This window comes from Nicotiana sylvestris, chromosome 8, assembly GCF_000393655.2.
Source record: "Nicotiana sylvestris chromosome 8, ASM39365v2, whole genome shotgun sequence".
Lineage (NCBI taxonomy): Eukaryota > Viridiplantae > Streptophyta > Magnoliopsida > Solanales > Solanaceae > Nicotiana > Nicotiana sylvestris.
The window spans coordinates 188,140,854-188,167,576 of record NC_091064.1 but is presented as its reverse complement, the minus strand read 5'-3'; the positions used below and the strand labels follow the sequence as shown (position 1 = coordinate 188,167,576).

The window sequence follows — 26,723 nt, the reverse complement described above, 5'->3', positions numbered from 1 at the left end:
AAGAAACTGCCGCAAATTTCTTTTTTGGTGACAAAGTTATAGAAAAAAAAAGTTCTTGACGTTCTATGTAGTACTAATAGTACTAATTAATTGAAGTATTTTTTACTTTTTTATAAAAAATTAAAAAGTAAAGAAAAAACTAAGTTAAGTATTTTCCTGAAACGAAATTCTAGAGAAAAGCAGTTAAACCATTTATCCATGAAAATATTGCAAAAAAATGTCACCATTCTTTGCCAAAAATTATGAAATTCTCAACAGTAAATTATTACAAATTTACTAATTAATGAAATAAATTGCTAATTCATTTTGTTAGGCTAGTTTTTTAAATTATTACGGTGTTTAACGTTTTCCATGCGAACCATAAAATTCTGGGCTTAAGATGTTTAAAAGAACCTTTTGGCCATTATAATGACGTTCTATTTGAAAAGTTCAAGCACTAATGGAAATGGCTGTGAGCACGTGATTTTTGCCCTATATGAATTACTCTCATAAATTCAAAAACAAAACAATTTTTTGTGTTTGCAATTTTGTGGATTTTTGTGGCATTTTTTCTGTTAATTGTTTGCATTTTTGTCTGTGCAATTTAATTAATGAAAAATACAAAATGTATGTGCATTTGCATTTAGGGTCCTAATTTATATTTTTTTTTGGTTAATTAGTTAATTAATTGTGGCAAAATATGAAAGAAAACAACAAAAATAGTTTATCTTGCATTTTTGACTTTTTAATTTTCGATTTTGTTTATGTATCTTTCAATTTAAGACTTAGTTAATTTTGGAGAATGCAATTAGTTATTAATTTTGTTTTAGAGTTAAATCAGGGTTTTATTTTTTGTATTTAACAAAATCTGGAAAATAATAAAAAGGAAGAAAAGAAGAAAAGAAAGAAAATGAAAAGAAAATGGAGTTATTAAGAGAAGACTTGATTTTGGGCTAGTTACAATTCCCCAGCCCAATTTAATTTCGCTAATACCCGGCCAATTGGTCTCACACCCGGCCCATCCGTTACTGCACCCAGTCCAAGCCAGCTTGACCAAACGACGTAGTATGAGGGCGTTACTATGTCGTTTCGAGTTCACTAGTGTCAAACAATCTGAGCCCTTCATCCCTCTTCATCCAACGGCCAGGAATACTTCCCCCACTTTAATTTAAATGTCCAAAGATCTTCAGTTAAACCTAGGCTTTTGTCTCTCTCAAACATCACCTTCTCCAAAAATCAGAGACACCCCTGAACCCTAGCCCGCCGCCCATTTTCCCACCACCATGGGGTGGCGGCGCCACCTCCTTTAAACGCCAAAATCACACCACATATCCACCATGATCTCCTCTCTCCAAATCTCTAACCCATACCCTTCGAATCAGCGCTGAATTCATCGAATCTTAAATCCGAGTTCAACTCAAAAGCTCAAAATCATCTCCTTTCAAGCCTAGCAACATGTAATATTTTCTTTCAAAGGTTGAGATCCTGACTCGATGAAATTGATGTCGATTCAGTTGTTCTTGACAAAGAACAACGAAGTCGACAAATGTTTGGTTGGGTTTTCTGTCTCCGTTTGGTTTCGAGCATGACTAGGTAAGTTCTTTTTCATCTCTTGTGATTTTCTTTCAACTGGTTCACCTTCCTCCTCATCCCCTTTCTTTTGGGTTGGGCAAAGTTCATGTGGGTGTTCTGGGTTCGAACTGGGTCCTTTTCTGTTCCTCTATTAGTTGAACTAGCTAAGTTTCTTGATCCACTCTGTTTTGTTGTTTTAGTCTTTATGTTAATAAGCTTAAATGTTTCATTATTAGTTTAATTGCCTAGCTAATGAAGTTAGGTCCATAATTAGTTTGCTGTTATGAAATTAGATTGGTTAGTTCTTTAATTTTGCCTTTTGTTCCAGTTCCAGGCTTCTTTGTTTAGGAAATTTTGTTTTAGCTCTAATCTGGGCCCATAAGTGTTGTAATTGGTTTATAAATGACAACATGCCCAATAGGGGTTCAATTTGGGGCCTATGACCCAATTAGCTTGACCAATTTACTCGGGTGGTTTTAGGGTAAAAACAGGATCATCGTAGGGTATTTTAGGTAGTTCATCTAGGGAATCTCTTGATAACCACCTGAAGAAGCTTCTTGGAAGCTGGAAAAGGGCTTTGCTTGGCAAGCAAGCCAAAATGTGAGGGATCAAGTAGCAAAAATAAAAATTAGAAAGGGACTAGAATTGAAACAATAAAATCGGATAGTTGCCCTATTTGCTGGAAAAAAAGGCATCTCAATCTTGCCTCTCAAGGGAGACCGGAGGAATCAGTGATAGAGAATTCCAGAAAAACAAAACGGCTGAAACACTTTGAAAGAAAAACACTGTTCTATTGCTTTGGATCTTAAAGTTTGCATTCTCTGAATCAATTTCTGCTTTGCTTTGGGTGTAAAATGAATTGAGTTCGAATTTTTTAATCTGGTTTGGACTTCTACTGGGGTTAGAGTGTGTTTTCAAGTGTTGATTCTTTGATCTGAGTCTGCTGCTGTTGTTCTCTTTGAATTCCCTCTCAGCTCTGTTTTCATTTGCTGATTATTCAAGTACACTATCAAAACTTGTCATGGAACTGAGTATTGACTAGCATGTATGAAGATTTGGAAGTTCAAGTTGAAATTTGAATAAGACATCTTAAGTTTCTGATGTAGTTAATGTTAGTTATTACCATTATGTATGATTAGATGCTTCATTTCGTCTAGTTTAATTTATGGTTTGTGTTGTGTGCTGGTTCATGCTAATAGATTAATGTGATTTAGTTGCTTAGATTTAGTGTATAATTTTAGAACATTGCTTGTTGTAATATTGTTTGAACTCTAGTTGCATGAATGGACTTTTAAACATGCTATAAGGATATATTGCTTGAGTATATTAATTGGTTTTTCTGCTAACCTGAAATTAGGAGTTGTTATGGTGAAGCATTGTTCATTCTGCAGTTCGGATTTGTATTGTTATATTTAATCAAAAATACCATCTAAATGGTCTGTATGAGCCTGAATTCTTCATGTTTGCTTGTGAATTGAGTTGGAGAATTACAATGCAAGTACGACCTCTCCTGCTTTTGTAGTTAAGGTTCATGAGAAAGTATGTGAAAATTAATCTTGAATTTGATAAGTGAATGACTGGTTGAATCAGAAACTACGTAGGTGTCTGACTGTATAAAAATCAGAATTTCCCCTTGCTAAATCAGTTTCAATACTCCTAGTTCGGTACCGGTTGATTAGTATCTTGAATGGGCATAGTGATTTGGGACCTGATTGGGCTCACAAGGATTTGATCCTGAGCCAGTATTTTCGTTTGCCATGCTTTCAAAAATGGGTCTCTTTTGGTGTTTATTCTGAGCTTAACTTAGCAACATTTGCAACAATGTGATGGGCTCTCTTTTGGGGCCAGGTTTAAAAAGGGAATGAACATTTAATTAATTATTCTGCAATTTGGGTTTAAACTCTAGCATAAAAGGGCTTTTGAATTCTTTGAGTTTTTTTTTTCGTGGATTAGTTTTTAAATTAGAGTGGAGGGGGCCATATTAAACAACAAATAGTTATGGCCCTCATAGTGTAGCTTAGAAACCTCTTGTTAGAATAATTCGAGGTGTGTCATGCCGAACACAAATCTCAATTGCATGACCCTCTCTTAATTTATTTTGTTTTAATCCTTAGAATTCGAGGCCTGCCACTTAGTGAAATTTCCATGGCCCTCGCAAATTTGCAAACACGTAGCTGCTTTAGGCGCGCCATTTTAATAATTTACCTTCCTAAACTCGGGTGTGCATTTATGTAACCTAAATCCAAATCTCAACAACGTTAAATAAAATGTGTCGTGGACCGCGGGTGCATTTATGTGACGTGGTTCAAGATGTGTTTTAGATGACGTTGAATCTTCCTAAAGAATATTTAAATAAAAGCGGTTATAAAGTTAAAATTGAACCATAGGCTAAAACATGTATTAAAATCAAATAATAGGCCAATAAAAACAGTTGAACATCCGTACTAGAACCACGGAATCCGGGAATGCCTAACACCTTCTCCCAGGTTAACAGAATTCCTTACCCGGATTTCTGGTTCGCGGACTGTAATACAGAGTCAACCCTTTCCTCGACTCGGGATTTGAACCGGTGACTTGGGACACCATAAATCTCCTAAGTGGAGACTCTGAATTTGTAAATAAAAATAATCCCGTTTCGGTTGTCCTTTAATTGGAAAAATTCCCTTATACCATTCTGGGGTGTAGGTAAAAGGAGGTGTGACAGCTCTGGCGACTCTGCTGGGGATCGAATCCAGAATCTCTGGTTCAGGGTTCAGAATTCGAGCTTAGATAAATTGTTATATTTGGCTTTATCTGATTTTGTTACATGTTTGGGCCTAATGTGCTAAATGTTGCTTTTTTTTTTACCATTTTGATATTATCTGAACTGTATATATAAACTACTACGAAACCCCTCTCTTCTCTCCCCTGAGGAGTGCACGCTGGTCGTGACTTCCTTCTGTTAGTGGCATATCCCAAATAGGACGAGGTTCGGACAAGTTTCAAAACCGGATGATCTTTTGGTTACTGGTACGCAGCCCCCTGGCTCGAGTTGTCCGCTCGGGTAAGCCAGGTCTAGAACAAATAAACTCAAGTTTTTAAACCTAATATAACAATACCTCATGTCGGCCCCTAGTAGGAACGTTTGTTTGTATTATGTGCATTTTGACTTTGGAGACTCAACACAGGGGTTGGGTCTGTCTAGGACAGGTGTACCAAAAATGAAAAAGACCATCCTGATGCATCTTACTTGCTACTTGTGCATTTATTTGCTTCGGATTTGCATGCTGACCGGCTTTTAAATAAAATGAAAGACTCTGGAAAAGAAAATAGCGGTGTAAGGGCTAAGGGAGGTAATTACTTGTTTTGAAAACCAATGTCCCAAAATATACCGAAACTCTGTCGAGACTTTTAAAAAAAAACAACAAAAGAGAATTTTTTTATTGTTTTCAAGGAAAAAGAAAAGTTAGTTTTTGTCAAAATTGCCCGAACAACGCTAGCTTGATTCTCACAGGGTGTAGGATACGTAGGCAACCCTCATCGGGTCCAACTTCCCTTTTGCAAAAATAGCCCAAAAGAACAAAAAATTTACTTTTATTTGAAAATAATTAGGGTGATGCCATTCTTGTCAAAAATAGCCGAATGTCCCTAAAAAGGCGCCGGAAGGCTGCTTTTGCAAGAACAGCCGTCTGTGGTCATTTTTCAAGGTTTTCGCTGGTTAGCCAACACATCCTTAAAATCTTCGTCTTCGAGGTGCTGAAAGGCCGTATTTGCAAAATCTGATTTTTAATTTGAAAAAAAAAAAGAAAAAAAAGTGTCAACTTTGTCTTTGAGTCAAATGAGTCTTGATTTTTTTTGCTTAATCACCCTAATAAATGTGCAGAATGAGCACGAGTCCAAGTTTGCCGATAACAGTCAGGAACAAGATCCCTTTGGAGTTGCATATGTGGTGGGAGGATCTGGGAAAATCAGAGCAAGATAAGGTCAATCTACATTTGGGAGGTCTCACCGGGTTGTTAAAGATCAAACCTAGAAGAGACATCATAAAGGCTTTGGTTATATTTTGGGACCCGGCCCATAACGTATTTCACTTCTCGGATTTTGAACTCACCCCAACCTTGGAAGAGATAGCAGGTTATATGGAAAGTACTGACGGGCTGAGGCATAAGTATCTGATCACTCCAAGAGCCGTTAACTCTCACAAATTCATGGATTTGCTAAAAATAAGCAAGAGAGTCCGAGTTGGAGGGTGGTTTTTCCACTCTACATTTTATATACCAGAGGTACGGGCATGTAGGAGGGTTCAACGATCCGTAAAGAGGGATTTGTAGCAAAGGGAGCCAAATAAAATGGGATGAGCATAGGCGTTTCGCCTTCATGGTAGCTTTCTTAGGCCTTGTGGTGTTTCCCCGAAAAGACGGGAATATCGATTTGCGGGTGGATTGAGTCGTCAAGGTCCTGATTACCAATGCCAAGAGCACTCTTGCCCCTATGATGGTGTCTGAGACATACCGAGCTCTCACAGCTTGTAAAGCTGGGGCAGATTTCTTCGAGGGATGCAATTTGCTATTACAGATGTGGATGATCGAGCACCTGTGTCATCGCCCTCAGTATATGAGTTACGGATCCATAGAGAAAAGTTGCATTGAAGAGTTTGACACAAGGATTTCAGGGTTCAAGCTGCTATAGGGGTTTGGAGATTAGGTATCCCGCCTTCGTTCCATCACTGCGGGAAAAATAGAATGGACACTGGGTTGGCTTCCTGTTGAAGAAATTGTGTATATGCCCGCCACTGGTCCTTACTTCCTCCTAATGGGTCTGCGAGGTATTCAGCCCTACGCTCCCTACTGGGTGATGAGACAGTTAGGAAGGTGTCAGGTGATGCACCCAGATGAAGATCTTAGCGTTTATGTTGTCGAGGTTAGCTCTGACGGCCAATTTCATGAAGAAACAGTTCGTTCTATTTGGAACGAATGCCAGTATTTGACAGCGAACACTCGAGTGCTTGACCTGTCTAGAGGCAAGGTCTCACCCGTCTATCTTGCCTGGTATAGAAAGAAGAATGCCTCAAGGGCTGAACCTGAAAGACCTGCCAAGAAGCCTCACATCCAGGGATTCGTTGTGGCGTCGCAAGAACAGTGGGTTTGGTTGGCCAAGGAGAATGAGTACAGGGTCACGATAGGAAAACTGGAAAAGCAAGTCAGGGATCTCTAATTCGAGAATGGTTTGCAAGCCACGGCGGATGAGGGTGAAAAGAAAAGGCTAGCCAAAGAAAATGAGGCCCTTTGAGCCCAAATTCGGGAAATGAAAATAGCAGCTGAAAATCCTGCCAGAAGTGCAAAAGATGAAAAGCTTATAAAGAACCTTAGGTAGAAGGTGAGTGAGTATGGCTTCGATTTGAACAAGGCAGAGGGCGAATTAGCAAGGGCTCGAACAAAGCTAGCTAAAAATGCGGAGGAACGAGAGCGCTTGGTTAAGCAATTAAAAGAGAAATATAACAATGAGGTTGTGGGGTTGAAGAAAAGGGTCACCATCTTTGAGAACAAAATGATCAAGCAGGCAAAAGACTGTAAGGCAGAAAGGGAACAGTGTTGCACAACAATGGCACAGTTAGAGAGAGATTTGCAATAGCTTCAAGAATAGAATCATGTAGCCGAACAAACTTTGGAAGCCAGGGCCCAGCAGATTGGGCGTTTGTTGCAAGAAAAAGGTGTCATAAGAGAGAGAGTCAGAAGGATCGTCTACTACATTGCAATGAAGTGCAGTAGTTGTGAGGATATGACTAGATCCATGTTCTTTGCCACTGTGATGACCTTGTCCGCCAGATAATGGAAGATCTCTACCACCTCCAAGGGGATTTAGTGTGTAGGCTCGTGGCGAGACCGAACGATGTCCCGCGGGCCCCAGGAGCAGTTGAGGTATTAATGTATTCATGATTTTTATTGGAGTCTGTTAGTCTGTTTGCGAGTCTGTATTTTCTTTTATTGGAATCTGTTAGTTTGTTTTCCAGTCTGGGTTCTCATCTTTCTACTAGGGTCTGTTAGTCTGTTTTGAGTCCGTCGGAGTCTGTTAATCTCCCTTTTCGAGTCCTTTAGTTTTATAATTTGGTAGGATGAGTCATTGTAATCAAAACTGTTTTATTTTATGGGAAAATATTTGAAAATCCCAAAAATATTTTTGTTCACTTTTACATTTATCTCCCAGAACTACGCTCGGTCTGATTCATGCGGGGTCATGATACATAGGCAATCTCCATAGGATTCGACCATAACCAAAAGAAAGAAAAAGAGTGATAAAAAAAAGATTAAAAGAAAAAGAGAGAAAAACAAGAGGGAAAAAGAAAAGAAAAGAGAGAAAATAAGAAACTGTGGAAAAAGAACAATGGCAAAACAAGAGAGAGAAGTACGAGAGAAAAAAAGAGAGAAAAAGGGAAGTTGCAAATAGAAATAAGGAAAAGCCGGAATGACGCAAGCAACTGATCAAATGCATAATAGAAACGGTTAACTGGTTAGGTGCATTCATTCCCCAAATGTACGGTTGCCTATCTGTTAAACCCTAATCGCTAACAAGTTTGTTTTTGATGAAATTTCAGTTCAAGTAGGTGGTTATTTTGATTGGCATTCTGGCAACTCACCCATACAACACTCGTTCCAAAAATAAATTGATCATGGCCAACTAAGAACTTGATGCGAGTATCATCGATCCGTCGAGAGAGGTGGAAGAGATGGATGTTAATTTGATGAAAGAAGAGGTGTATAAGCTGAAACAACAGATGGCCGAAATGTACCATGCATGGGCAAAAGCGCAACCACTGCCAGCTTACCCCGCCAACCTTGCCTTCATCCCGTCATTGGCTCAGTCTCAGGAACCTCCTTCTACCAATTTGTCCCCGAGCTTTCCCATTTACCAGCACTACTAGAGTACCACTTCCCAAACACCGCCAGTTCTACCACCCAAACAAGTTTCATACCCTCCTCCACCAGCCACTCTTGTCTTCGTAGCACCCCCTTCTGCTACACTCCACAGATCCTCTAGCGAGCCTTTGTTCCAAGCACATGATAACCAGTATTACCCCCCGGAGCCCACTTTCAAGGTTCCTAAGCCCTATTCCTACACTCCTCATTTTGACCTCCCTGCGGAAACTAGAAAACCGTCTAAAAATCCCGAACAGGAGGAGATGTTCAGGAAAGTTAAAAGCCTGGAACAATCATTCAGGGACATGCGGGGGTTGGGAGGTCAAGTAAGTGTGGCTTACAAAGATCTATGTCTATTTCCAGATGTGCAATTGCCGGTAGGGTTTAGGATACCCATGTTTGATTTGTATGATCGGCACGGTGATCCAATGGCGCATTTGAGAGGTTTTTGTAGCAAAATGAGGGGAGTTGGCGGGAAAGACGAGCTGCTAATGGCGTATTTCAGTCAGAGTCTGAGTGGATCAACGCTAGAATGGTATACTCGGCAGGATCACGGAAGATGGTACACATGGGATGATCTAGCCCAAGCATTTGCTTGCCACTTCCAGTACAATCTCGAGATTATTCCGGATCGTCTGTCTTTGACAAAACTTGAGAAAAGGCACAATGAAAGTTTCAGGGAATATGGTTTTAGGTGGAGAGAGCAGGCAACAAGGGTTGACCCTCCAATGAAAGAAACTGAAATGGTGGATTATTTTCTGCAGGCCTTAGAACCTACTTATTATGGTCATCTGGTATCAGTTGTAGGCAAGTCCTTTAATGAAGTGGTAAAGATGGGCAGTATGGTAGAAGAAGGGCTCGACAAACAAAATCATGAGTTATTTGGCTATTAAGGCAACCACCGAGGCCATACAAAGCGGAAGTGGGGGAGTAATTGGAAAGAAGAAGAAAGAGGATGTAGCAATGATTGACTTAGGAGCTTGGTTCGGACCTAGGGGTCCATCACATTACTATAACCAGCCTCGACCCCACCACCAAACCTACCCTCATACCCTATATAGCCCACCACAACACTACTACCCACCACCAGACCCCCATTTTTCTGTCCACCATGCCCAAATATACAGCCAACCTCCGACCCACGCACAATGGCGTGCGCCAGTCCCACAAAATACATACCCAGCTCCACAAAATGCCTATCCACCTCCAAGAGCCTACCGAAACCCTCCTGGATCAGGTTTCCGACCCAACCAAGCATTTAAGAATGAGAGGTTGCAGAAGAAGAAAACCTTCACTCCATTGGGAGAATCCTATACCAGTTTGTTCCACAGGTTGAGACAATTGGGTATGCTGAGTCCGATCGAGCCGACACTGCCAAATCCTCCCCCGAGGAATCTTGATCACTCTGTGAGTTGCGAATATTGTTTTGGTGCTTCGGGGCACGACACAGAGAAATGCTGGCAATTAAAAACAGTTATTCAAGAGTTAATTGATACTAATCAGATTGAGGTCCAAGCTCCGGAGGCACCCAATATCAACCAGAATCCGTTGCCAGCCCATCTTGAGACAAATACGATCGAGATAGTGCATAGGGGAGGGGAACCCAAGAAGCCTTCACAGACCGTCATGATGATCTGGGCCAGTGAAGTCAGGCCGGTTGAAAAGCCAATAAGTGAGAAATCAGTGATCCGGTTGAGCGAGGCAAACAGTGAACCATTTGCAGTAGCCAAAAAGGGGACCCCAAGTGATGTGGCAATAAAACAAGAAGTAGTCAAAGTGGTTGTGCCAAGAGTGGCGAGCAAGCCTATTGTAATTGTCGAAGGTGTCCACATAGACCCTGTCATTATCAAGTCGGTAACTCAATTACCGATAGTCAACAGCAGGGCAGTCCCATGGAATTATGAATGAGTGACAGTGACTTACAAGGGGAAAGAAGTTAAAGAAGAAGTTTGTGAGACCCATGGTTTGGCTCGATAGGGGAGATGCTTTGCCTCCGAAGAGTTGAGAAAAGCTAAAAGCTCCAAAGACAACCCAATGCTAGTGAAGAAAGCTGTGACCGAAGAAGAAGCAGAGGAATTCTTGAGAAAGATGAAAATGCAGGACTATTCCATTATGGAGCAGTTGAGGAAGACACCGGCTCAGATCTCACTATTGTCATTATTGATCCATTCAGACGAGCACCGTCGGGCTTTGATAAAGATCCTGAATGAGGCCCACGTTCCTGACAAAATCTCAGTAAACCACCTGGAAAAGATAGCTAACAAGATATCTGAAGTAAACAGAGTCACTTTTTCTGATGATCAGTTGCCCATAGAGGGTACTGGGCACAATAGATACCTCTATCTCACGGTGAAATACGAAGATTCCGTGGTTACTCGAATACTGGTCAACAATGGTTCTAGTGCGAACATTTTCCCTCTCTCCACTTTGAACAAATTGAAGGTGGATGATGAAAGAATTCGCAAGAACAATATCTGCGTTCAGGGATTCAGTCGGGGACATAGTGCTTGAGTTTACAATAGGTCCTGTTGAATTTACCATGGAGTTCCAGGTGATTGATGTGGCTGTTTCTTACAATCTGCTGTTGGGTCGACCTTGGATTCATGCTGCAAAAGCGGTCCCGTCTACTCTGCATCAAATGGTCAAGTTTGAATGGGATAGACAGGAAATTGTTGTGTACAGCGAGGATAATTTGTGTGCCCACAGTGATGCCATTGTTCCGTTCATAGAGTTTGAAGACGATAAGGGCTCATGGGTTTATCAGGTTTTTTACATGGTATCGGTAGAGAAAATTCTAGAAGAGAAGTACGTTCCAGTGCCGAGGGTAGCCGTTGCAGCAGTCATGGTAGCCGTTGAAATGTTGAAAATGGTTTTGTACCAGGCAAGGGTTTGGGTGCATCTCTGCAAGGTATCGTACAGCCGGTGTCTCTCCCCAAAAACTTGGATACATTTGGTTTGGGGTTCAAGTCCACAGTTGCGGACATAAAAAAAGCCAGAATGCTGAAACAGAGGGCATGGGTCCTCCCAAAGCTCATACCACGTCTCTCCAGATCATTTGTCAGGCCCGGCACCAAGAAACGCCCAGAAACAACAGTTCCCAGTTCTGTGGTTGTTCCTGATAAGGACTTGCTTGAAAGGTTTGAGAAATTATTCAACGAGGTGAACATGGTGGCAGTTGGAGAGGGTTCTAGCGAGGCAGATGTGCAATTTGTTGGGCCCAGTGCGAGGATTAACAATTGGGAAGTTACTCCTCTCCCCACCAGGAAGGAGTTTTGGTAGTTTGCTTTGATTTTCTTTCAGTTTATCTGGATTATTCCAGGGTTATAATTCAGATTCTATGTTCCGTCCGTTTGGATGTATAAACCTTGTTATCTTTCAATTTCAATGAAATGCAATTTCCCTATTCCTCATTCCTGACAGTTTTATTTTTGTCTTCTTTTCTTCCTTGTACAGCTCTTTTTATGCTGGTTTCAATAACATGACATGCATGAGGAATCTTCGACCCAGTCTTAAAAGCCAATCTAATTCGGAAATAGTAATTCAAGAAATAGAGTGTGATAATAAATCAGAATACGACGAGGATGAGGCCTTTGAAGAGATTAGTAAAGAACTAAGCCATTTTGAAGGAAAACCCAAGCCTAACCTGAGTGATACAGAAGCAATCAATTTAGGGGACCCAGATAATATCAGAGAAACTAAAATAAGTGTCCAACTTGAACCTCAACTCAGGGAAGAGATAATTAAAGCATTACTTGAGTACAAAGACGTCTTTGCATGGTCATATGACGACATGCCGGGTTTAAGCACTGACTTGGTGGTTCACAAATTGGCCACCGACCCGGCATTCCCTCCTGTCAATCAGAAGCTGAGGAAATTTAGGACGGATATGAGTGTGAAAATCAAAGAAGAGGTCACTAAGCAGTTTGATGCAAAAGTCATTCGGGTCACTCGGTATCCCACTTGGTTAGCCAATGTAGTACATGTGCCAAAGAAGGATGACAAGACCAGGGTGTGTGTTGATTACCGTGATCTCAACAAAGCGAGTCCCAAGGACAACTTCCCACTGCCAAATATCCACATTCTTATTGACAATTGCGCCAAACATGAGCTTGGGTCTTTTATGGACTGTTATGCGGGTTATCATCAGATCTTAATGGATGAGGAAGATGCGGAGAAGACGGCATTCATCACACCATGGGGAACATACTGCTACAGGTTCATGCCTTTCGAGTTGAAAAATGCTGGGAAAACTTACATGAGGGCAATGACAACCATATTTCACGATATGATACACAAGGAGATCGAGGTTTATGTGGATGATGTAATCATACAGTCTAGAAAGCAGTCTAATCACGTCAGAGATTTGAGAAAATTCTTCCAAAGGCTTCGTAGGTACAATCTTAAGCTCAATCCTGCAAAATGCGCATTCGGTGTGCAATCCGGAAAATTGTTGGGATTCATAGTCAGTCGCTGAGGTATTGAATTGGACCCGTCAAAGATTAAATCTATCCAAGAATTTCCACCTCCAAGGAACAAGACTGAGGTGATGAGTTTATTAGGGAGGTTGAATTACATCAGCAGGTTTATGGCTCAGATTACGACAACTTGTGAGCCTATCTTCAAACTGTTGAAGAAAGATGTTGCAGTCAAGTGGACGGATGAGTGTCAAGAAGAATTTGATAAGATAAAAGGGTATTTGTCAAACCCACCTATGTTGGTGCCACCAGAACCAGGGAGACCTTTGATTCTATATTTGACGGTTTTGGACAATTCGTTTGGTTGTGTGCTGGGTCAGCATGACATTACCGGCAGGAAAGAGCAGGCCATCTATTATCTCATCAAGAAGTTCACATCTTACGAGGTTAAGTACACTCACCTTGAGAGGACATGTTGCGCCCTAACTTGGGTGGCACAGAAGCTGAAGCATTATTTGTCATTTTACACTACTTACCTCATCTCTCGTTTGGATCCGTTAAAGTATATCTTTCAGAAGCCTATGCCTACAGGAAGGCTCGCAAAGTGGCAGATCTTGCTCACAGAATTTGACATCGTCTATGTGACCAGGACGGCGATGAAAGCCTAAGCGTTGGCCGATCATTTGGCTGAGAATCCAGTAGATGAAGAATATGAGCCTTTGAAGACTTACTTCCCTGATGAAAGGGGTAATGTATATTGATGAGTTGGAACAAGTTGGAGAGCCAGGTTGGAAACTTTTCTTTGATGGAGCTGCTAACATGAAAGGCATTGGGATAAGAGCGGTGTTGATTTCTGAAACAGGACATCACTACCCTGTTACGGCACAGCTTCGCTTCTACTATACTAATAACATGGCTGAATACTAGGCATGCATTTTGGGTTTGAGGTTAGCTGCAAACATGGGTGTCCAGGAAGTTTTGGTCTTAGGGGACTCGGACCTTCTGGTGCATCAGATTCAAGGGTAATGGGAAGTATGAGATCTAAAACTCATACCGTACCGGCAATGTTTGCATGATCTTTGTCAACGGTTTCGATCAGTAGAGTTCAAGCATATTCCAAGGATCCATAACGAAGTTGTTAATGCTTTGGCTACCTTGGCGTCAATGCTACATCATCTGGATAAGGCTTATATTGACCCGTTGCATATTCAGGTCCATGATCAATATGCTTACGGTAATGTGGTAGAAGAAGAAATTGATGTGAGCCCTGGTTTCATGATATAAAGGAATATATCAGGATAGGGGTGTATCTGGTACAAGCCACATGTGATCAAAAGAGAACAATTCGGCGTTAGCTAGCGGAATTTTCTTCAGTAGAGGGGTTTTGTACAAAAGGACTCCGGATCTTTGATTGTTGAGATGCATAGATGCTAGACAGGCCACAACTATCATGACCGAAGTACATTCTAGAGTTTGTGTACCGCATATGAGTGGGTACGTATTGGCAAAGAAGATCCTCCGAGCAAGTTATTATTGGCTCACTATGGAGCGAGATTGTATCAGTTTCGTGCGCAAGTGTCATAAGTGCCAAGTGCACGGAGATTTGATTCATTCTCCACCATCAGAATTGCACACAATGTCTGTACCATGGGCTTTTGTCATGTGGGGCATGGATGTCATTGGGCCAATTGAGCCATCAGCATCAAACGGGCACAGGTTCATTCTAGTGGCCATCGACTATTTCACCAAGTGGGTAGAGGCTAAAACGTTCAAGTCCGTAACCAAGAAAGCGGTGGTTGATTTTGTTCCCTCAAATATCATTTGTCGGTTTGGGATAACAAAGGTGATCATTACAGACAATGAGGCTAATCTCAATAGTCATCTGATGAAAGAGATATGTCAGCAATTCAAGATTACGCATCGCAATTCCACCCCTTACCGTCCCAAGGCAAACGGAGCAGTTGAGGCGGCCAACAAGAATATAAAGAAGATACTTCGGAAAATGGTGGAAGGTTCCAGGCAATGGCATGAGAAGCTGCCTTTTGCATTACTGGGTTATCGCACTACTGTTCGCATTTCAGTAGGGGCAACTCTTTATTTGTTGGTATATGGTACTGAGGCAGTGATACCTGCGGAAATTGAAATCTCGTCCCTTCGGATTGTCGCTGAGGCCGAAATTGATGACGATGAGTGGGTCAAAACTCGCTTGAAACAATTGAGTTTAATTGATGAGAAAAGATTAACAGCAGTGTGTCATGGCCAGTTGTATCAACAGAGAATGGCAAGAGCATATAATAAGAAGGTGTATCCACGGAGGTTTGAAGTGGGTCAGTTAGTATTAAAACGTGTCCTTCCTCATCAGGCTGAAGCAAGAGGCAAGTTCGCCCCAAACTAGCAGAGGCCATTCATCGTGACGAGAGTGTTGTCCAATGGTGCTTTGTATTTAACAGATGCAGAAGGCAAATGTGTAGAAATGGCCATCAATTCTGATGCGGTCAAAAGATATTATGTATGATCTCTTCGGTTAAATTGTGTTTGTTTGTAATTGGCATATTTTGAAGATTGGAATGACGAAGGCATTTTGTTCCGCTATCTAAACACTTTATCCTTTGTTATCCCTTTGAGCCATTTTTATTTTCTTTCATACCCCTCTTTCGGAATCAGTAGCAAAGATAAAAAACGCAAGCGTGAAAGACAAGTAAAAAAAAGAAAAAAAAAAGAAAAAGAGAAGAAAAAGAAAAAGAAAGAAAGAAGAAAAAAAACACAATAAAACAACAAAAGAGAAAAGAAGAAAGAAAATAAAAGAGGAGAAAGAGGAAGAAAAGGAAAGAAAATCACAACAACAAAGTAATTCCTATGATATAAACTACGTTCGACCTGATTCCTTTTAAGGATACGTAGGCAGCCTCACAGTTCGGTCCCATCAAACAAAAATCCAAAAGTCCCCAAGCAAAGAAAATGAGGCAGAAGCTATGGTTGTTGCAAGAAATTTGATTCCGAAAGTTGTAATTTTGAACCCATTTGAATTGTTTTGAGCCTTTGACACCCCTTCTTTCTAACCCCATCCAAATCCATATTACGGTCCAAAGAAAGATCTTCCGATCAGTCTTCGAGAGATGCCAAGTTGAGCAAGTGGAGGTGATTCATATTAGGGCAACACTCCGGTCCAAACAAAGAAAATAAAAATGAGAGAGTCTTATTGGTGAAAACCCTCGCGGGCGTCATAAGGCGACAAAAGCTGAGAGAAATCAAAATGAGAGAGTCTTATTGGTGAAAACCTTCACAGGCACCTTAAGGCGGAAGTGAGTTGAGAGATGAACAAATGAGAGAGGCTTGTTGGTGAAAACCCTTCAGGGCACCGCAGGCCGAACAAGGTCAAGGTTTTGGCAAATAAGTCAGGTTATGGAAACTCCGGGGCAACAAAGTATGGCAACTGAAAGTTGATTGGTTGGACAGATTGAGCCGATTAATCTGAAATGCATGTCATGATCACTGGTACCAGCTGTTCCACTCAGATAAGTCTCTTTCCTTTTTCCCTTTTTAGCAAGCCATCCAGTTTTGGATTTTCTCTAACTCTCAGGGTCATTGCATTTCATTTCTTTTGGGTCTCATTTCTCTAAGATGTTTCAATGTCGGTCTTGGTCAAGCAAATAAAAAATGATTTCAAAGCTCACTACCAACTTCCAAAAATTGCAAAGCACAGCGTGGCCAGAACATACCAAAGATAACATGATGTAGAGTGGGATAAAATGCCAGCAGAAGATCCACCGATGGAATGATTTAGTAATTTCATGGGAAACGCAGAGGCACAGTAAAAGAGGTCAGAGGTGTAAAACAGCGGTTTGGGTATAGAACAATCGAGTCATCTGAGGTCATGTGGGTTGAAAGATAGCCAGAAAGTCAAAGGGTTCAGAGCCAGTGCGGGGAAGCCAGTCAAAACAAAGCACGACAGCGGGGAGACTTTGAACAAGAATGCCACAAATTAACCACCACATTTTAAACTGACAAGACTTTTCTTTAATTAAAATAGGGGCAGAAAGTTTCGATCGTTTCGGGGAAATCCTCCATAAGGAAAGGCAAGCACCAGACAGGTTTGACCGTAAACTCTCAGAACCCGCCTGGATAATGGGATTTCATTTGAAGTTTTCATGACCCGCCTGGATAATGGGATTTCATTTGAAGTTTTCAGGACTCGCCTGGATAATGGGATTTCATTTGAAGTTTTCAGGACCCGCCTGGATAATGGGATTTTATTTGAAGTTTTCAGGACCCGCCTGGATAATGGGATTTCATTTGAAGTTCTCAGGACCCGCCTAGATAATGGGATTTCATTTGAAGTTCTCAGGACCCGCCTAGATAATGGGATTTCATTTGAAGTTTTCAGGACCCGCCTGGATAATGGGATTTCATTTGAAGTTCTCAGGACCCGCCTGGGTAATGGGATTTCATTTGAAGTTCTCAGGACCCGCCTGGATAATGGGATTTTATTTGAAGTTCTCAGGACCCGCCTGGATAATGAGATTTCATGTGAAGTTTTCAGGACCCGCCTAGATAATGAGATTTTATTTGAAGTTCTCAAGACCCGCCTGGATAATGGGATTTCATTTGAAGTTTTCAGGACCCGTCTGGATAATGAGATTTCATTTGAAGTTTTCAGGACCCGCCTGGATAATGGAATTTCATTTGAAGTTTGCAGGACCTTCCTGGATAATGGGACCTAGTTTAAAATTCAAAACAATCATGAGTAGCAACATCTAATATAAATATACCCCAAAGGAACATAAGTAGGCTTCAAACTTTGCATGTTTGAGATAGGATACAATTAGAAGTTTTCAGGACCCTCCTGAATAATGGGACATAGCTTTAAGATTTCCATTAGATAACAAGATCTGGCGTAATTTCTGTTGTAGGGTGGTATAATTCAGCCGTAAAAGTTGTCACTCTTAAGATAAGACTTGATTTTTGATTGTCAGGACCCTCCTTGATAATGGGATGTAGCTTTAATACATTCTTACCTTCAAAATATATAACGTGGATTTAAAATTGTCGCTTAATTAAGAGATTGTCAGGACCCTCCTGGACAATGGGATATAGTTTTAAGATCTTCTTAGATAACAAGATTTAGCGGAAGTCACAACTTTAGAAGATATAATTTAGATTTTAAAACCATCATTTAACTAGGAGTTTTCAAGACCCTCCTGGATAATGGGATCTAGCTTTTAAATTCATAGAAATATTTGGCGATATGATTCAATTAACACTCATAGATGCGTCTAGCACCAAACTGGGGCAGGAAAATTTCTTTCGTTTTGTTTGTTTTGTTGTAATCAGGTTCAAAGGCAGCAGTTTCAGAGGAAATATAGTTCAAGTTTTGGCAATCAGGCGCCCACCTGGAGAGCAAGGGAATACAGTTCAAGTTTTGGCAATCAGACGCGCACCTGGAGAGCAAGAGAAAGCAATTCAAGCGTCGGTAATCAGAAGCCCACCTGGAGAACAAAACAACTCAAATGCTGGTAATCAGGAGTCCACCTGGAGAACAAAACAACTCAAGTGTCGGTAATTAGGAGCCCACCTGGAGAACATAGCAGCAATTCAAGTGTTGGTAATCAGGAGTCCACCTGAAAACAAAGGTAAAGCAACAATATTCGAAGGAAGACGGTCCAAGCTCAGCAATCAGGCGCCCACCTGAAGAAAAGGGAAAGCATCTCAGATTACAATTCATGTCGGCAACAAAGGAATTTCACCCGAAGAATATAAGTCAACAGGGCAACAGGAACTGCAAGATCAAGTTTGAAGATATAAATAGGATTTTTTAGATCGTAGTTTAGTCTAGCTTCTTTTATTTGTCATGGTGTAATAAGGAGTTCAGTAAGCAGTAGCAGCATCATCAACAGTAAAATCACAGCTTCCCGGTAGTCCCAACTACCAGACATTCCTGAACTACACTGACCTGATTCCACTTTAGCCAAGGATATGTAGGTAATCTCGGAAGCAGGGTGCGGTCAAATCAGCAAAAATGCTTCCCACGGAGTATTCAAACGGCAAAAATTGCTCGTATACGCTTACTTTATCTTTGCACAGAAACTCTCCGGATTTTCGAGCAAAGAGGGGCAGCTGTGAGCATGTGATTTTTGCCCTATATGAATTACTCCCATAAATTCAAAAACAAAACAATTTCTTTCAGTGTTTGCAATTTTGTGGATTTTTGTGGCATTTTTTCTGTTAATTGTTTGCATTATTGTCTGTGCATTTTAATTAATGAAAAATACAAAATGTATGTGCATTTGCATTTAAGGTCCTATTTTATATTTATTTTTTTGGTTAATTATTTAATTAATTGTGGCAAAATATGAAAGAAAACAACAAAAATAGTTTATCTTGCATTTTTGACTTTTTAATTTTTGAAATTTTTTTATGTAGTTTTCTTTCAATTTAGGACTTAGTTAATTTTGGAGAATGAAATTAGTTATTAATTTTGTTTTAGAGTTAAATCAGGGTTTTATTTTTTGTATTTAACAAAATCTAGAAAATAATAAAAAAGGAAGAAAAGAAGAAAAGAAAGAAAATGAAAAAAATGGAGTTATTAAGAGAAGACTTGATTTTGGGCCAGTTACAATTCCCCATCCCAATTTAATTTCGCTAATACTCGGCCAATTGGTCTCACACCCGGCCCAAACCCGTTACTGTACCCAGTCCAAGCCAGCTTGACCAAACGACGTAGTATAGGGGCGTTACTACGTCGTTTCGAGTTAACTAGTGTCAAACATTCTGAGCCCTTCATCCCTCTTCATCCAACAGCCAGGAATACTTCCTCCACTGTAATTAAAATGTCCAAAGATCTTCAGTTAAACCTAGGCTTTTGTCTCTCTCAAACATCACCTTCTCCGAAAATCAGAGACACCCCTGAACCCTAGCCCGCCACCCCTTTTCCCACCAACATGGGGTGGCGGCGCCACCTCCTTTCAACTCCAAAATCACACCACATACCCACCATGATCTCCTCTCTCCAAATCCCTAACCCATACTCTTCGAATCAATGCTGAATTTGTCGAATCTTAAATCTGAGTTCAACTCAAAAGTTCAAAATCATCTCCTTTGAAGCCTGACAACATGCAATGTTTTCTTTCAAAGTCTGAGAGCCTGACTCGATGAAATTGATGTCGATTCAGTTGTTCTTGACAAAGAACAACGGATTCGACATAAGTTTGGTTGAGTTTTCTGTCTTTGTTTGGTTTCGAGCATGACTGGGTAAGTTCTTTTTCATCTATTGTGATTTTCTTTCAACTGGTTCACCTTCCTCCTCATCCCCTTTCTTTTGGGTTGGGCAAAGTTCATATGGGTGTTCTGGGTTCGAACTGGGTCCTTTTCTGTTCCTCTGTTAGTTGAACTAGCTAAGTTTCTTGATCCACTCTGTTTTGTTGTTTTAGTTTTTGTGTTAATAAGCTTTAATGTTTCATTATCAGTTTAATTGTCTAGCTAATAAAGTTAGGTCCATAATTAGTTTGCTGTTATGAAATTAGATTGGCTAGTTCTTTAATTTTGCCTTTTGTTCCAGTTCCAGGCTTCTTTGTTTAGGAAAATTTGGTTTAGCTCTAATCTGGGCCCATAAGTGTTGTAATTGGTTTATAAATGGCAACAGGCCCAATAGGGATTCAATTTGGGGCCTGACCCAATTAGCTTGACTAGTTGACCCGAATGGTTTTAGGGTAAAAACAGGATCATCGTAGGGTATTATAGGTAGTTCATCTAGGGAATCTCTTGATAACCACCTGAAGAAGCTTCTTGGAAGCTGGAAAAGGGCTTTACTTGGCAAACAAGCCAAAATGTGAGGGATCAAGTAGCAAAAATAAGAATTAGAAAGGGACTAGAATTGAAACAATAAAATCGGATAGTTGCCCTATTTGCTGGGGGAAAAAAGGCATCTCAATCTTGCCTCTCAAGGGAGACCGGAGTAATCAATGATAGAGAATTCCAGAAAAACAAAACGGCTGAAACACTTTGAAAGAAAAACATTGTTCTATTGCTTTGGATCTTAAAGTTTGCATTCTCTGAATCAATTTCTGCTTTGCTTTGGGTGTAAAATGAATTGAGTTCGAGTTTTTTAATCTGGTTTGGACTTCTGCTGGGGTTAGAGTGTGTTTTTAATTGTTGATTCTTTGATCTGAGTCTGCTGCTATTGTTCTCTTTGAATTCCCTCTCAGCTCTATTTTCTTTTGCTGATTATTCAGGTACACTATCAAAACTTGTCATGGAACTGAGTATTGACTAGCATGTATGAAGATTTGGAAGTTCAAGTTGAAATTTGAATAAGACACCTTAAGTTTCTGATGTAGTTACTGTTAGTTGTTACCATTATGTATGATTAGATGCTTCATTTCGTCTAGTTTAATTTCTGGTTTGTTCTGAGTACTGGTTCATGCTAATAGATTAATGTGATTTAGTTGCTTAGATTTAGTGTATAATTTCAGAACATTGGGTGTTGTAATATTGTTTGAACTTTAGTTGCATGAATAGATTGTTAAACATGCTATAAGGATATATTGCTTGAGTATATTAATTGGTTTTTCTGCAACCTGAAATTAGGAGTTGTTATGGTGAAGCATTGTTCATTCTGCAGTTCGGATTTGTATTGTTATATTTAATCAGAAATACCATCTAGATGGTATGTATGAGCCTGAATTCTTCATGTTTGCTTGTGAATTTAGTTGGAGAATTAAAATACAAGTACGGCCTCTCCTGTTTTTGCAGTTAAGGTTCATGAGAAAGTATGTGAAAATTGATCTTGAATTTGATAAGTGAATGACTGGTTGAATCAGAAACTACGTAGGTGTCTGACTGTATAAAAATCAGAATTTCCCCTTGCTAAATCAGTTTCAATACTCCTAGTTCGGTACCAGTTGATTAGTATCTTGAATGGGCATAGTGATTTGGGACCTGATTGGGCTCACAAGGATTTGATCCTGAGCCAGTATTTTCGTTTGCCATACTTTCCGAAATGGGTCTCTTATGGTGTTTATTCTGAGCTTAACTTAGCAACATTTGCAACAATGTGATGGGCTCTCTTTTGGGCCCAGGTTTAAAAAGGGAATGGACATTTAATTAATTATTCTGCAATTTGGGTTTAAACTCTAGCATATAAGGGCTTTTGAATTCTTTGAGGTTTTTTTTTCGTGGATTAGTTTTTAAATTAGAGTGGAGGCGGGCCATATTAAACAACAAATAGCTATGGCCCTCATAGTGTAGCTTAGAAACCTCTTGTTAGAATAATTCGAGGTGTGCCGTGCCGAACACAAATCTCAATTGCATGGCCCTCGCTTAATTACTTTTGTTTTAATCCTTAGAATTCGAGGCATGCCACTTAGTGAAATTTCCATGGCCCTCGCAAATTTGCAAACGCGTAGCTGCTTTAGGCGCATCATTTTAATAATTTATCTTCCTAAACTCGGGTGTGCATGTATGTAACCTAAATTCAAATCTCAACAACGTTAAATAAAATGTGTCGTGGACCGCGGTGCATTTATGTGACGTGGTTCAAGATGTGTTTTAGATGACGTTGAATCTTCCTAAAGAATATTTAAATAAAAGTGGTTATAAAGTTAACAGGCCAATAAAAACAGTTGAGCGACCGTGCTAGAACCACGGAATCCGTGAATGCCTAACACCTTATCCCGGGTTAACAGAATTCCTTACCCGGATTTCTGGTTCGCGGATTGTATTACAGAGTCAACCCTTTCCTCGACTCGGGATTTGAACCGGTGACTTGGGACACCATAAATCTCCTAAGTGGCGACTCTGAATTTGTAAATAAAAATAATCCCGTTTCGGTTGTCCTTTAATTGGAAAAACTCTCTTATACCTTTCCGGGGTGTAGGTAAAAGGAGGTGTGATAAGGGCTTAATTAGCACATTTCTGAGATAATGAGGAATTGAAACACAATTTGAAATACAGATAATGAGAAATTGAAACACAGTTTGATCTTCTACTGAAAACTGGTAAACAACAATAGAGTAGAGAGTTATAGTAGAGTCAAAATAATGGTTTCAGACAAAGTACAAAAATGGGTCAAGCCCACTTTTTATCCAACCCATATTTTACCCAACCCACATTTTACCTCTATAAAAATGGATGGGTTCACTTCCGGCAAGAGTCATTTGGTATATTTCTGCTTTGGCATTGTCACCACAAGCATGATTTTGAGTCCACTCGATTTCTTTGTATGAAGTCTGTCTTATATTTGAGCCCACTCGGGCAGTCTCATCTTTGTATGAAGTCTGTCTTATATTGCAAGGTATAAAATGAATAATCATTTGAGGCTGCCCTGGTTGTTGCATGTCAATTTCCTCCATTGCACTTTATGATAGTAGTCTCTCAGTTTATTATACATTGCGTTTATAGCATATGTCTCATCATTCAGGAATTCTTCTGTAGTTACTCCTGCATTCTCCAAATACTTCTTAGCCTTTAGAACCTTCTGAACACTTTGTAAATATTTACTTGATAATAATAAGTCATAATTACTAAAAAGAAATGGACGGGTTGGGTAACCCAACCCATTTTTGTTCTACCCATTTTCAATCCGCCCAAATCCAATCCAACCCACCCATTTGCCACCACTAGGTAAGGCTAAAATCGCATAATTATGAGTCTTTCTTTACATAAATAACAAATGATAGCTTTCTTCATGTTTCTTTTGATAATAAAATCACTAAGGGTTAGGGGCGTAAGATTGAAAATTCAGTGAATAATAAGCTCGTCCCTCTATACTTCTTCATTCAATACAATTTTTATCTAAGTACAGCAGGGTAGAACCTTAAATTTCTTTGATCACTAACTGTATGATAATACATGGTGATTATGATTATAACGTAAAGAACGTATTTGGCTATATTTTTCGACTGAGATGGATAAAGCTTAAATGGCAAGCAGATCAGTGATTAAGGCATTCAGCCTTGTTGCAAAAATAAAAGGCTTTCGTCAGTTTGGAGGTCATCGCGATGGGGCAGCTCTTCAAAATGTCGGTGACAGTATGACAATTGACATGGTATCATTTATTGTCAATAATAAAGATTATGCATTTTTCAAATTAATGATGCAACCATGTTTTGCACACGCTGATGCTCCACCACAGAGTTCAACTAATTTATTATATGTTATTTTCATTTTCGACTCCTCTATTTATGGCATTTCTTGAAAGAAAACGATACCAAACGCCACAGCTGCATTTTAGCGATTGACAGATTTTTTTTTCTTTTTTTTTTTAAATAAAAATATTTCACCTTTAAAAACTTTGAATTTTTGTACAGAAACACTTTTATATATATCGTTGGACCATTTCGCGATTTGTGCATGTAATCCTTGCGCAGGGGCCGTGTTAATCTTCTCTATATCATTCCAATTTTATGGGATGTTCCCTAAGAGACTTATATATATTTGTGGAAAGAGGGGCAGACTCGGAATAGTGAAGGATTAAAGATAAAGAATGAGTTTTTTTTTTTTTTTTTTACATAGTTTGGTTCTGCGCTTTATGGTGTAAACATAGTTGTAAATTTGTAGTCACTAGATTGGAATTCGTATAGTTTACACTTTACACACTCACAATTGACAAAAGTAGTAACTCCATATAAGTTCCATAAATAACATCTATGTCATTAATGATCAAAGAAGATTAAGTGAGTCTAAATAACAACATCAACTGCAATGTACGATCTTAACTATAATTTTTTTTATACTATATATGTCATTTTTACATGTTGTAACAAGTAACATATTTTATTTTTAAGGTTATAAATCGTATTTGTAAAGAAATTTACTTATAAATATTTTTTGGATCGCCTCAATAATTTTTTATATTAACGGTTTATGTACTCACAAGGTCAACCCTCCACAATTTGTGGATCAAACAGAATTTAATAATCTATACAAAGGAGCATTTTTTTGTTGGCTTTCAATATAATAAGAAAAATAAATCAGAGGGACCAGTACTTATAATAATAATAATAATACTCTACTAGGTAGCTGAAGTATGTTATGCTAAGGAAAATGACGAGACGATCTTCTGCTGCATGCCTCCAAAAATAATCAGACTTAAGTTGTCAGATGAATTAGAAAAGAAATATTTGTTGAGATCATGAGCAGGGGCCAAGACCTGAACATATCAAGGCAAGGTACTTTACTGCTATAAAACGGACCGTTTGAAGGGTCTACGAAATGGACTTAAACTAATTGCTTCAGAAAGAAAAGAAAAAAAAAAAGCTCTACCACCGTCACTAGGGATGTATAAACCGAATCGAAAAATCGCATCAAACCGAAAAGTCAAACCAAATCGATTAAAAAATTCAGCTTTGTTTGGTTTGATTTGGTTTGGTATTGAATAAAAAAATCTGAACCAACCCGACATATAAATATATAATTTTTATATATATATTTAAGATTTTATATAGAATTTTCTTTAAAAAATGTCTAGAAATATTTGGAATTCTATTGCGGGATATAAATTTAATAGAATATGAAGTGCTCCATATTTATTGACCTTAAATAATGGGTTGTATGATCACTTTCTTATCAAGTGTTACTGAAATGCGTCTATCTCTTTGTTCTTTCATATTCATATCATATGTTAAGATCTATTAAATTCTTATATCTTTTTCGAATGTGAAGTGGTTATTAATATTTAGGTATCATATTGATTTTTATGTTTAATTACTAAATTTGGTTAACCTGAAAGTGTATATCAACGAAAAATTATTGCAGGCGACTAAAAAAATAACTATTATATGTTACTAATAGAATTCTCCCATAAGAATATTTTAATTGATAATATGTTTGTCAATTTTTTATATTTTTACTAAATAAATATTTGCTTATCAAATATTTAACAAAGTAAGGTTGAAATAATATTTACGTAGCAAAAAATCCGAAAACGCGAAAAATCTCACAAAACCGAACCAATCCAAACCGATATAGTTGGTTTGATTTGATTTTGATAAAAACTGAACCAACCCGGTTCATATACACCCCTAACCGTCACCATGGACTCTTTAGACCTCAAATATTACTCAAGACACCAATTACTGAAGCAAAAGTTTTATTTGAAGGACCATTGGCCAATTCGATACCTGAATGACGATGTAAAACTATTAAATATATAGGGTGTGTTTGGTATGAAAGAAAATATTTTCCTAGAAAATGTTTTCATGGAAAATGAGTGGTTTTATTACTTATTTTTTATTGTTTGGTTGGTGAGTGAAAAATATTTTTTAGTATTTGGTTAGAGAACAGAAAATATTTTATTATGCTACTCTCCTCATCACCCTCTCCCCCTCCCCCCAAGTCTCTAAAAATTCACACAAACCCAAAGGAACTAATGTGATGCTTTACTTTTTTACGTTTTTTACGCAAAAATAACGTTAGAAATTTGTGCTCCATAACTAAAAGAAAATACTCTTTTTTTTTGGTTGAAAAAGAAAGTAATCTTTCTACAACATGAAAATAAAGTACTCATTTTATTGAAATAAAAGAAAATACTTTTTCTACATCATCAAAAGAAAATACTCATTTTATTGAAATGAAAAAAAAAATTACATCATAAAAAGAAAATATTTATTTTGTTGAAATAAAAAAAATGATTTTTCTACATGAAAAGAAAGTTTTTTTGTTAAAATAAAAAAAATACTTTTTTATACCATGAAAAAAAATACTCATTTGTTAAAATGAACAAAACAATCTATCTATAACATGCAAAAAAAGTACTATTAATAATATTTTTATTTAGGGTGGGAGTGGAGTAGAGGGGATGGGGTGGGTAGGTGGGGGTGGGCGGGGGTTTGAGGTTGGGTTCAGGTTTGGAGGTCAGATATTGTTGTGG

At 38.9% G+C, this 26,723-nt stretch overlaps 1 non-coding gene across 1 annotated transcript; it reads right to left on the bottom strand.

Annotated features, from left to right (window-relative positions):
- Nucleotides 1–24,176: 24,176 nt before the first annotated feature.
- LOC138876586 (U6 spliceosomal RNA) lies at nucleotides 24,177–24,279 on the bottom strand. The gene has a single exon (XR_011401932.1). It is a non-coding gene; the product is annotated as a U6 spliceosomal RNA (small nuclear RNA).
- Nucleotides 24,280–26,723: the final 2,444 nt, after the last annotated feature.